Raw genomic sequence first — 11,771 nt, 5'->3', positions numbered from 1 at the left:
TCCCCGTGTGTGCGTGGGTTTCCTCCGGGTGCTCCGGTTTCCTCCCACAGTCCAAAGATGTGCAGGTTAGGTGGATTGGCCATGATAAATTGCCCTAAATGTCCAAAATTACCCTTAGTGTTGGGTGGGGTTACTGGGTTATGGGGATAGGGTGGCGGTGTTGACCTTGGGTAGGGTGCTCTTTCCAAGAGCCGGTGCAGACTCGATGGGCCAAATGGCCTCCTTCTGCCCTGTAAATTCTATGATCTCCTCGGACTCCAAGCACAACTTCCCACTACTGTCCTTGACTGGCCCTACTCTTACCCTAGTCATTCTTTTATTCCTGACATATCTATAGAAAGCGTTAGGGTTATCCTTGATCCTACCTGCCAAAGACTTCTCATGTCCCCTACTGGCTCTTCTTAGCTCTCTCTTTAGATCCTTCCTAGCTAACTTGTAACTCTCGAGCGCCCTAACTGAACCTTCATGTCTCATCTTTACATAAGTCTCCTTCTTCCTCTTGACAAGTGTTTCGACTGCTTTAGTAAACCACGGTTCCCTCACTCGACCACTGCCTGACAGGTACATACTTATCAAGGACACGCAGTAGCTGTTCCTTGAAAAGCTCCACATTTCCATTGTGCCCATCCCCTGCAGTTTTCCTCTCCATCCGATGTATCCTAGGTCTTGCCTCATAATTGCCTTTCCCCCAGATATAACTCTTGCCCTGCAGTATATACCTATCCCTTTCCATCACTAAAGGAAACGTAATCGAGTTGTGATCACTATCACCAAAGTGCTCACCTACCTCCAAATCTAACACCTGGCCTGGTTCATTACCCAGTACCAAATCCAATATGGCCTCGCCTCTCGTTGGCCTATCTACATACTGTGTCAGGAAACCCTCCTGCACACATTGGACAAAAACGGACCGAAGACTGGGATAAATTTTGAATCCAGCAAAGGAGGACTAAAAATATAATAAAAAAGAGATAATAAACTACAAGGGCAAACTAGCAAGGAATCTATAAACTGACCATAAGGACTTCTTTAAATATACAAAAGAAGAGAGAGGTCACGTGAACATAAGACCCTTTGAAAATGAATCTGGGGAGATAGTTATAAGGAACAAGGAAATGGCAGAGGAGTTAAACAGATATTTTGCATCAGTCTATACAGTGGAAGATACTTCGAACATCCCATTAACACAATCGCTTATTGTGACAAGTAGGTTTCAAATGAAGTTACTGTGAAAAGCTCCTAGTTGCCACATTCCGGCGCCTGTTCGGGGAGGCTAAAGAATATGGGGGAGGAATTAAATACCATCAAAATCGTTAGAGAAGTACTGTTAGACAAACTAATGGGGCTAAAGGCAGAAAAGTCCTCTGGCTTTGATGACTTGCATCCCAAGATCCTAAAGGAAGTAGCTACAGTGGATGCACTGGTTGTACATTTCCAAAAATCCTTAGATCCTGGAGAACTACCAGAGGATTTGAAAACTGCCAATGTGACAACCCTATTCAAAAAGGCAGGGAGGCAAAAAGTGGATAACTCTAGGCCAATTAGCCTAACATCTATTGTGGAAAAATGTTGGATCAATTATTAAGGAAGTCATAGCAGTACATTTGGAAAATCATAATCTAATCAAACAGTCCGTATGGCTTCATGAAAAGGAAATCGTGTCTGACTAATTTATTAGAGATTTTTGAAGAAGTCTCAACCAGAGTGGATAGAGGGGAGCCAGTAGATGTGCTGTATTTAGACTTCCAGAAGATGTTCAATAAGGTACCTCACAAAAGTTTACGTCATAAGATAGAGCCCATGGTGTTGGAGATAGTGTATTGGCATGGATAGAGAATTGGCTAATGGGCAGGAAACAGTGAGTGGGGATAAGGGGTTCTTTTTCAGGTTGGTGACCTGTAACCAACAGGGTTCCACAGGGATCAGTGCTGGGACAGCAGCTGTTTACAATATATATTAATGAATTGGAGGAAGGATGCAAATGTACTGCAGCCAAATTTGCAGAAGACACAAAAATCGGTTGATAGTCAAGTTGCGAGATGGGTACAAAAACAGTTTTCAAAGAAATATTGATAGGTTAAATAAATGGGTAAAAAGGTGCCAAATGGAGTATAATGTGGAAAAATATGAAGTTGTACATTTTGGAAGGGAGGACAAAATTATTTAAATGGAGAAAAACTGCAGAAAGCTGTAACACAAAGGGTCTTGGGGGTACTTGTACACAAAACACAGAAAGTTAGCACACAGACACAACAAGGGGGCTAATAGAATGATTTCAAGGGGGTTGGAGTTTAAGAGTTGGGAACTCTTGCTGCAACTGTACAAGGTACTGGTGAGACCACATCTGGAGAACTGTGAGCAGCTTTGGTCCCCTTATTTAAGGAAAGATATTATTTCATTGGAGGCGGTTCAGAGAATGTTCCCGAGGATGATCCCTGGTATGGAGGGAGTGTCTTATGAGCAAATGTTAAACAGTTTGGGATTCTACTCACTGGAATTTAGAAGAATGAGAGGTGATCTCATTGAAACATATGGGATTCTTAAAGGGTTTGACAGGGTAAATGCTGAGAGGATGTTTCCCTTCATGGGGGAGTCTAGGACCAGAGGGCAGAGTCTCTGAATTAAGGGATGCCAGTTTAAGACTGAGACGAGGAGGAATTTCTTCTCTTTGAGGGTGTGAGTCTTTGGAACTCTTTGCCACACAGAGGTGCGCGGGAAGAGTTTTTGTGTATATTTAAGGCTGAGATAGATAGATTATTGATCAGTAAGGGAATCAAGGGTCATGGGGAAAAGGCAGGAAAGTGGACATGAGGAATGCCGGATCAGTATGATCCTATTGAATGATGGACAACAATAACAATAATAACAATCTTTATTAGTATCCCAAGTAGGTTTACATTAACACTGCAATTAATTTACTGTAAAAATCCCCTAGTTGCCACAATCCGATGCCTGCTCAGGAAAACTGAGGGAGAATTCAGAATTTCCAATTCACCGAAGAGCACGTCATATGGGACTTGTGGGAGGAAACCGGAGCACCCGAGGAGAACGTGCAGACTCTGGACAGACAGTGACCCAAACTGGGAATCGAACCCGGGTCCCTGGCGCTGTGAAGCAACACAGATTATTATTATGCACATCTTATGGTCACATATCAGCTGCACATTTATTGAGTAGAATCTCTTTCGGTTTATGTAGAGTGGCCTGTCATCTCAGGTGCTCGTAGTGGGACATGCACTCCGTCGATCACCCCCTGGACCCGGGGCATCCCGTTGATGGCGGCGAACCCTGCTGCCTGGGCATCCTGGTGCACTCGGTCCACATTGAAATGGATGTATTATGATACTTCTGGTGGCGGCCATGGAGTGAGTGGTTGCATAATGAAAGACCTCTCCCACCCGGTTTACTCACTCTTCCAAGTTTTTCTATCGGGCAGGAGATACAAAAGTCTGAGAACACGCACGAGCAGATTCAAAAACAGCTTCTTCCCCGCTGTTATCAGACTCCTAAATGACCCTCTTATGGACTGACCTGATTAACACTATACCCCTGTATGCTTCACCTAATGCCGGTGTCTGTGTAGTTACATTGTGTACCTTGTGTTGCCCTATTATGTATTTTCTTTTATTTTCATGTACTTAATGATCTGTTGAGCTGCTCACAGAAAAATACTTTTCACTGTACCTCGGTACACGTGACAATAAACAAAATCCAAATATTTGGCAGCTCCCGCTCATGGTGGTCTTTTTGTGGCCTTTACGTTAGTTTGTTGCAGGAAAAAGGTGCAGAAGTGAGAGTAGAAAAGAGTGACCCCTAGTTTATGGAGCTGTGGTCCAGAAGTGCCCGGAAAAAAGCGAATCAGTTGGTATTGGCGAGTGAGAAGCGGACAACGCACGCGGAGAGGGCAGATGGGCAGGGTCTGGCCCTGCCGGCTCAGTGAGCTTCCTGAATGAGAAGTTCATCCAACAGCAGAAGGAAAGTTCGGAGGATCTGGCCCGAGCAGTGGACTCAATCGAGGCAGTGGCTGACGCGTGGAGACGAGACTGGCAGCCCAGGGACAGGCGATCCAGAGGTTGGACGAGCAGGCGGGGGAGCATGAGGAACAGTCCACCTTGATGGCAGCAGAGTTTGGGCTGATGCGTGACCAGCAGAAGCGACTGCTGGAGAAGGTGGAGGACCTGGAGAACCGTTCTAGAAGGCAGAACATCCGGATCGTGGGTTTGCCGGAGGGAATCGAAGGATCGGATGCGGGTGCGTACGTTGGGAAGATGATGGAGAAGCAGCTTGGGGAAGGTGCGTTTGAGCGGCCGTTGGAGGTGGATCAGGCCCACAGGGAACCGATGCGCAAACCCCAGGGGGGTGAGCCGCCGAGGGCAATGGTGGTACGATTGCATCGGTTCCTGGACAAGGAACACATCATGAGGTGGGCCAGGCAGACGAGGCGATGCACTTGGGAAGGCGTCGAGATTCGGGTGTATCAAGAACTGGAAGCAGAGCTCGTGAAGAGGAGGGCGAGCTTTAATAAGGCCAAGTTGGCCCTTTACAAGCAGGGTGTTACGTTTGGTGTACTGTACCTGGCTCGCCTATGGGTGACCTATGGGGCTGGGAGCTGTACTTTGGCTCGGCAGAGGAGGCAGCGGATGTCATGAAGGAGATGGATTGACAGGAGAAGGAAGACCTTGAACTTTGATTGAGGAGGACTGAACTATGCTGCAAAAAACTTTGGGCTTTTGTTGATTGGATTTCTTTCATTTTTCTGTTCTGTTTGGGGTTAGGCTGTTTTACAGTGCTTTGTGAAGGGATGAGGGGTGGGTCTCTGTGTTCGCACCTTGGGAGGGATTGTTTGTTTGTATTTCTTGTCTTTGTTTTGACTGCACTAATCGTGGGGGGAGGGGAATCAGTGGAGGGTAGGATGCTAGGCGACATGGGCGGGGGCTGCCAAGCTAGCTGGGTGGGCTAGATCATGGAAGTAAATTGGGGGGTGAGCTGAAGATCGATGTGTGGGGGGCGGATTGGAGGGGGAGTGGGGGTGTTGGATGTGGGGATTTTACTGTTCACAGGGAGGGGTCTTCCAAAGTGGAAAAGGAGGGTTGATGTCGGTAGTTGCCCAAGTGGGGCCAGGGAGGTGTGGGTCATGGGCCACAGACTGGCCTAGGGGAGGTTATGGTTGATCGGCAGGGGAGGGGGGCAGGGTGCCCCCTGATCAGGCTGGTCACATGGAACGGTCAGGGACTGAATGGGCCAGTCAAAAGGGCTTGTGTGCGCGCGCACTTGAGGCAACTGAAGGCAGACGTGGCCATGTTGCAGGAGACACATCTGAAGGTGGGGGATCAGATTAGGTTAAGGAAGGGATGGGTTGAACAGGTATTCGTTCAGGGTTAGTCTTTAAAACGAGGGGGGTGGCAATCTTGGTTAATAAGCGGGTGGCATTCGAGGTGGAGAATATAGAAGCGGCCAGGGGTTAGATATGTTCTGGTTAGTGGGAAGCTGGAGGGAATGGCCATGGTATTGGTAAATATATATGCCCCGAATTGGGATGACGTTGAGTTTGTTAGACAGACACTGGGGAAGATCCCGGACCTAGATTCACATCGACTGTTATGGGAGGAGATTTCAATACGGTCCTGGATCCATGGCTGTACCGGTCAAGTTCTGGGTCTGGGAAGGTATCAGCTATGGCAAAGGAGCTCCAGGGTTCATGGGGCACTTGGGAGCTGGGGGTTGATCTGTGAAGGTATGGGAGACCAAGGAGTAAGGAGTTTTCGTTCTACTCCCATGTGCATAAGGTGTATACCTGGATAGACATTTCTGTTATGGATAAGACGCTGCTGGCTGAGGTGGTGGATGCTGAATACAAAGAACAAAGAACAAAAAAAATTATAGCACAGGAACAGGCCCTTTGGCCCTCCCAGCCTGTGCCGATCCATATCCTTTATCTAAACCTGTCTTCTATTTTCCAAGGATCTACTTCCCTCTGTTCCCCGCCCGTTCATATATCTGTCTAGATGCATCTTAAATGATGCTATCGTGCCCGCCTCTACCATCTCCGCTGGCAAAGTGTTCCAGGCACCCACCACCCTCTGCGTAAAAAACTTTCCACGCACATCTCCCTTAAACTTTCCCCCTCTCACCTTGAAATCGTGACCCCTTGTAATTGACACCCCCACTCTTGGAAAAAGCTTTTTGCTATCCACCCTGTCCATACCTCTCATAATTTTGTAGACCTCAATCAGGTCCCCCCTCAACCTCCGTCTTTCCAATGGAAACAATCCTAATCTACTCAACCTTTCTTCATAGCTAGCACCCTCCATACCAGGCAACATCCTGGTGAACCTCCTCTGCACCCTCTCTAAAGCATCCACATCCTTCTGGTAATGTGGTGACCAGAACTGCACGCAGTATTTCAAATGTGGCCTAACCAAAGTCCTATGCAACTGTAACATGACCTGCCGACTCTTGTACTCAATACCCCATCCGATGAAGGCAAGCATGCTGTATGCCTTCTTGACCACTCTATCGACCTGCGTTGCCACCTTCACGGTACAATGGACCTGAACTCCCAGATCTCTCTGTACATCAATTTTCCCCTGGACTCTTCCATTGACCGTATAGTCCGCTCTTGAATTAGATCTTCCAAAATGCATCACCTCGCATTTGCCTGGATTGAACTCCATCTGCCATTTCTCTGCCCAACTCTCCAATCTATCTATATTTTGCTGTATTCTCTGACAGTCCTCCTCGCTATCTGCAACTCCACCAATCTTAGTATCATCTGCAAACTTGCTAATCAGACCACCTATACCTTCGTCCAGATCATTTATGTATATCACAAACAACAGTGGTCCGAGCACAGATCCCTGTGGAACACCACTAGTCACCTTTCTCCATTTTGAGACACTCCCTTCCACCACTACCCTCTGTCTCCTGTTGCCCAGCCAGTTCTTTATCCATCTAGCTAGTATACACTGAACCCCGTACGACTTCACTTTTTCCACTGCCATGGAAAACTTTATCAAACACCTTACTGAAGTCCATGTATATGACATCTACAGCCCTTCCCTCATAAATTAACTTTGTCACTTCCTCAAATAATTCTATAAGGTTTGTAAGACATGACCTTCCCTGCACAAAACCATGCTGCCTATCACTGATAAGTCTATTTTCTTCCAAATGTGAATAGATCCTATCCCTCAGTATCTTCTCCAACAGTTTGCCTACCACTGACATCAAGTTCACAGGTCTATAATTCCCTGGATTATCCCTGCTACCCTTCTTAAACAAAGGGACAACATTAGCAATTCTCCAGGCCTACGGGACCTCACCCGTGCTCAAGGATGCTGCAAAGATATCTGTTAAGGCCCCAGCTATTTTGTCCCTCACTTCCCTCAGTAACCTGGGATAGATCCCATCCGGACCTGGGGACTTGTCCACCTTAATGCCTTTTAGAATACCCAAAACTTCCCCCTTCCCTATGCCGACTTGACGTAGAGTATTTAAACATCCATCCCTAGCCTCAACATCCGTCATGTCCCTCCCCTTGGTGAATACCGATGCAAAGTACTCATTAAGAATCTCACCCATTTCCCTTGACTCCACGCATAAATTCCCTCTTTTGTCTTTGAGTGGGCCAATCCTTTCTCTAGTTACCCTCTTGCTCCTTGTATATGAATAAAAGGCTTTGGGAGTTTCCCTAACCCTGTTAGCCAAAGATATTTCATGACCCCTTTTAGCCCTCTTTATTGCACGTTTGAGATTTGTCCTACTTTCCCGATATTCCTCCAAAGCTTCATCAGTTTTAAGTTGCCTAGATCTTATGTATGCTTCCTTTTTTATCTTAGCTAGTTTCACAATTCCATCCGTCATCCATGGTTCCCTAATCTTGCCATTTCTATCCCTCATTTTCACAGGGACATGTCTGTCCTGCACTCTAATCAACCTTTCCTTTAAAGACTCCCACATTTCAAATGTGGATTTACCCTTAAACAGCTGCTCCCAATCCACATTCCCTAGCTCCTGCCGAATTTTGTTATACTTGGCCTTTCCCCAATTTAGCACTCTTCCTTTAGGACCACTCTCGTCTTTGTCCATGAGTATTCTAAAACTTGCGGAATAGTGATCGCTATTCCTAAAGTAATCACCGACTGAAACTTCAACCATCTGGCTGGGATCATTCCCCAATACCAGGTCCAGTATGGCCCCTTCCCGAGTTGGACTATTTACATACTGCTCTAAAAAACTCTCCTGGATGCTCCTTACAAATTCTGCTCCATCTACGCCTCCAACACTACATGAGTCCCATTCAATGGTAGTTAAAATCTCCCATCACAACCACCCTATTGCTCCTACATTTTTCCATAATCTGTCTACATATTTGTACCTCTACTTCACGCTCGCTTTTGGGAGGCCTGTAGTAAAGTCCCAACAATGTTACTGCACCCTTCCTATTTCTTAGCTCTACCCGTATTGCCTCAGTGCTCGAATCCTCCCTCGTGCCCTCCTTAATCACAGCTGTGATATCATCTCTGACCAGTAATCCAACTCCCCCACCCCTTTTACCTCCCTCTCTATTCCTCCTGAAGCACCTTACCCTGGGATATTTAGTTGCCAGTCTTGCCCTTCCCTCAACCAAGTCTAAGTAACACCAATAACATCATATTCCCAGGTACTAATCCAAGCCCTAAGTTCATCTGCCTTACCTGCTACACTTCTTGAATTGAAACAAATGCACCTCAGACCACCTGTCCCTTTGCGTTCATCATCTCTTCCCTGTCTACTCTTCCCCTTAGTCACATTGAGTTTATTATCTAGTACCTTACTGGCTTTAGTTGCTGCCTCTTTACTGACCTCTAACTTCCTAATCTGGTTCCCATCCCCCTGCCACATTAGTTTAAAACCTCCCCAACAGTGTCAGCAAAAGCACCCCCTAGGACATTGGTTCCAGTCCTGCCCAGGTGTAGACCATCCGATTTGTAAGGGTCCCACCGCCCCCAGAACCGGTTCCAATGTCCCAAAAATCTGAACCTCTCCCTCCTGCACCATCTCTCAAGCCACGTATTCATTCTGACTATTCTTGAATTACTACTCTGACTGTCTCGTGGCACTGGTAGCAATCCTGAGATTACTACCTTTGAGGTCCTACTTTTTAAACTTATCTCCTAACTCCCTAAATTCTGATTGTAGGACCTCATCCCGTTTTTTACCTATATCATTGGTGCCTATATGCACCACGACAACTGGCTGTTCACCCTCCCCCTTCAGTATGTCCTGCAGCCGATCTGAGACATCCCTGACCCGTGCATCCGGGAGGCAGCATACCATTCGGGAGTCTCGTTTTTGACCACAGAAATGCCTGTCTACTCCCCTTATAATTGAATCCCCTATGACTATAGCCCTGCCAGTCTTTTTCCCGCCCTTCTGTGCAGCAGAGCCAGCCATGGTGCCATGAGCCTGGCTACTACTGCCTTCCCCTGGTGAGTCATCTGCCCCAACAGTATCCAAAACGGTATACCTGTTTTGGACGGAGATGGCTACAGGGGACACCTGCACTGCCTTCCTGCTCTTTGTCTGCCTTTTGGTCATGCATTCCCTGTCTCCCATACCAATCCTAATCTGCGGCGTGACCAACTCACTGAACGTGCTAACTACGACCTCCTCAGCATCGCGGATGCTCCAAAGTGAGTCCATCTGCAGCTCCAGAGCTGTCATGCGATCTAACAGGAGCTGCAGCTGGACACACTTCCCGCACATGAAGGAGTCAGGGGCATCGGCCGCTTCCCTGAACTCCCACATTGAGCACGAGGAGCATAACACGGTCTGGGATCTCCTGCCATTTTTACACTTTACCTTAACTGATTCCAAATATAATATCAAATAATGAATAAGTGAAAGGAATAAAGATTTTACTTACCAATCACAATACTTACCAACACATGAAGAGTTAAATTTCTCCTAAAATTACTGCTAATTGGAGCACTTTCCTTACCAGCCAATCAGGTCACTGCTTTGCTGTGATGTCACTCTTCAAGGTAAGTTTTAAAAGTTATTAAAAAGGATAACCTTACCTTCCCGACAGACCCCTGGCCACTGCTCCCGCCGAAAATCTGAAGGCCACTTCTCTAGCAGCTGTGTCCCCGCCGCTCTCCTCGCGCTTTTATCCTGAGACCCCGCCGCTCTCCTCGCACTCTTTTATCCTATGTCCCCGCCCCTCTCCTCGTGCTCTTTCAGTCTCCGCCGCTCTCCTCGCGCTCTTTTATCCTGTGTCCCCGCCCCTCTCCTCACGCTCTTTCACTGAGTCTCCGCCGCTCTCCTTGCACTCTTTCGCTGAGTTTCCGCCGTTCTCCTCGCGCTCTTTCACTGAGTCCCCACCGCTCTCCTCGCGCTCTTTCACCAGCAGTCACTCTGTCCTCAATCCGACCGGATTCAACTGCAGGCTGTGACGTCACAGTTCAACTTCTTTCTACTTCTACCTGCCCTCGAGTCTCCCTCTTGATCTTTACTCGGCTGGGATCCTTACAGTAATTGTCTTTTTTTTTTGGTTAGAGGAGGAGGTAGGGAGGGAAACACTGAAGAAGTGTTTCGGGTTTAACTGTCATTTGACAACAGCTCCTCCACAAACCACCTTCAAGATACGGTGACCGCAATGCACTGATGCAAATTTTCCCCGCAACAGCCAAATCAGCAGCTCCGCTCTACTGCCCTCTGCTGAATATTCAGCAATAATGGCGTCAGACCACGCCCCGCACTGAGTGGACTTGTAAGTCAGCAAAGGGAAGGCTCAGCACCAGCAATGGAGGTTGGATGGGGCTGTTAGCGGAGGAGGCGTGTGAGAGGGTGAGGGAGTCAATTCGAGGATATTTAAAAATCAATGACACAGGTCAGGCTTTGGCTGGGGTGGTGTGAGGGGCACTGAAGGTGGTTATTAGGGGGGAATTCATCTCAATTTGGGCCCATAAGGAGAAGGCTGAACGGACTGAGTTGGAGAGATTGGTAGGCGAAATTTTACAGATGGACAGGAGGTACGCGGAGTCTCCGGATGATGGGCTTTTTAAGGAGTGTCAGAGACTGCAGCTGGAATTTGGGCTGCTGTCCACAGGCAAGGCGGAGGGACAACTGAAGAGGGTAAAGGGGGAGGTGTATGAGTATGGGGGAACAGCCAGAAGGATGCTGGTGCACCAGCTGAGGAAACAGGAGGCGGCGAGAGAGATTGGAAAAGTGAGGGTTACGGGGGGTGGGGGGAGGTGATTCTGGATCCAGCAGGGGGGAATGATGTGTTTCGGGAGTTTTATAGTAAATTGTATGAATCGGAACCCCCAGCCGGGGGGGTGGGGGGGAGGGCATGAAGGGATTTCTGGGGGTGCTGGAGTTCCCGAGGATAGATGAGGAGTTGGTGGAGGATTTTCGAGCCCCAATTGGGCTTGGGGAGGTTATAGATGGGTTGAGGGCGATGCAATCGGGCAAAGCCCCGGGGCCGGACGGATACCCAGTTGAGTTTTATAAAAAGTTTTCTGGGCTGTTGGGGCCGTTCCTGTTAAAGGCTTTAATGAGTCAAAGGAGCTGGGAGAGCTTCCCCAACGTTATCGCAGGTAGCGATTTCCCTTATTTTGAAGCGGGATAAGGATCCGGAGAGCTGTGGGTCGTATAGGCCAATCTCCCTGCTAAATGTGGGTGCAAAATTGCTGGCAAAGATCTTGGGCACACGTATAGAGAGGATTGTGTTCCGGGGCTAATAGGGGAGGGCCAGGCAGGATTTGTGAAGGGATGACACGTGACGT

Source organism: Scyliorhinus torazame, chromosome 1 (genome assembly GCF_047496885.1).
Source record: "Scyliorhinus torazame isolate Kashiwa2021f chromosome 1, sScyTor2.1, whole genome shotgun sequence".
NCBI classification, from domain to species: domain Eukaryota; kingdom Metazoa; phylum Chordata; class Chondrichthyes; order Carcharhiniformes; family Scyliorhinidae; genus Scyliorhinus; species Scyliorhinus torazame.
Note: the sequence above shows the minus strand (reverse complement) of the source record.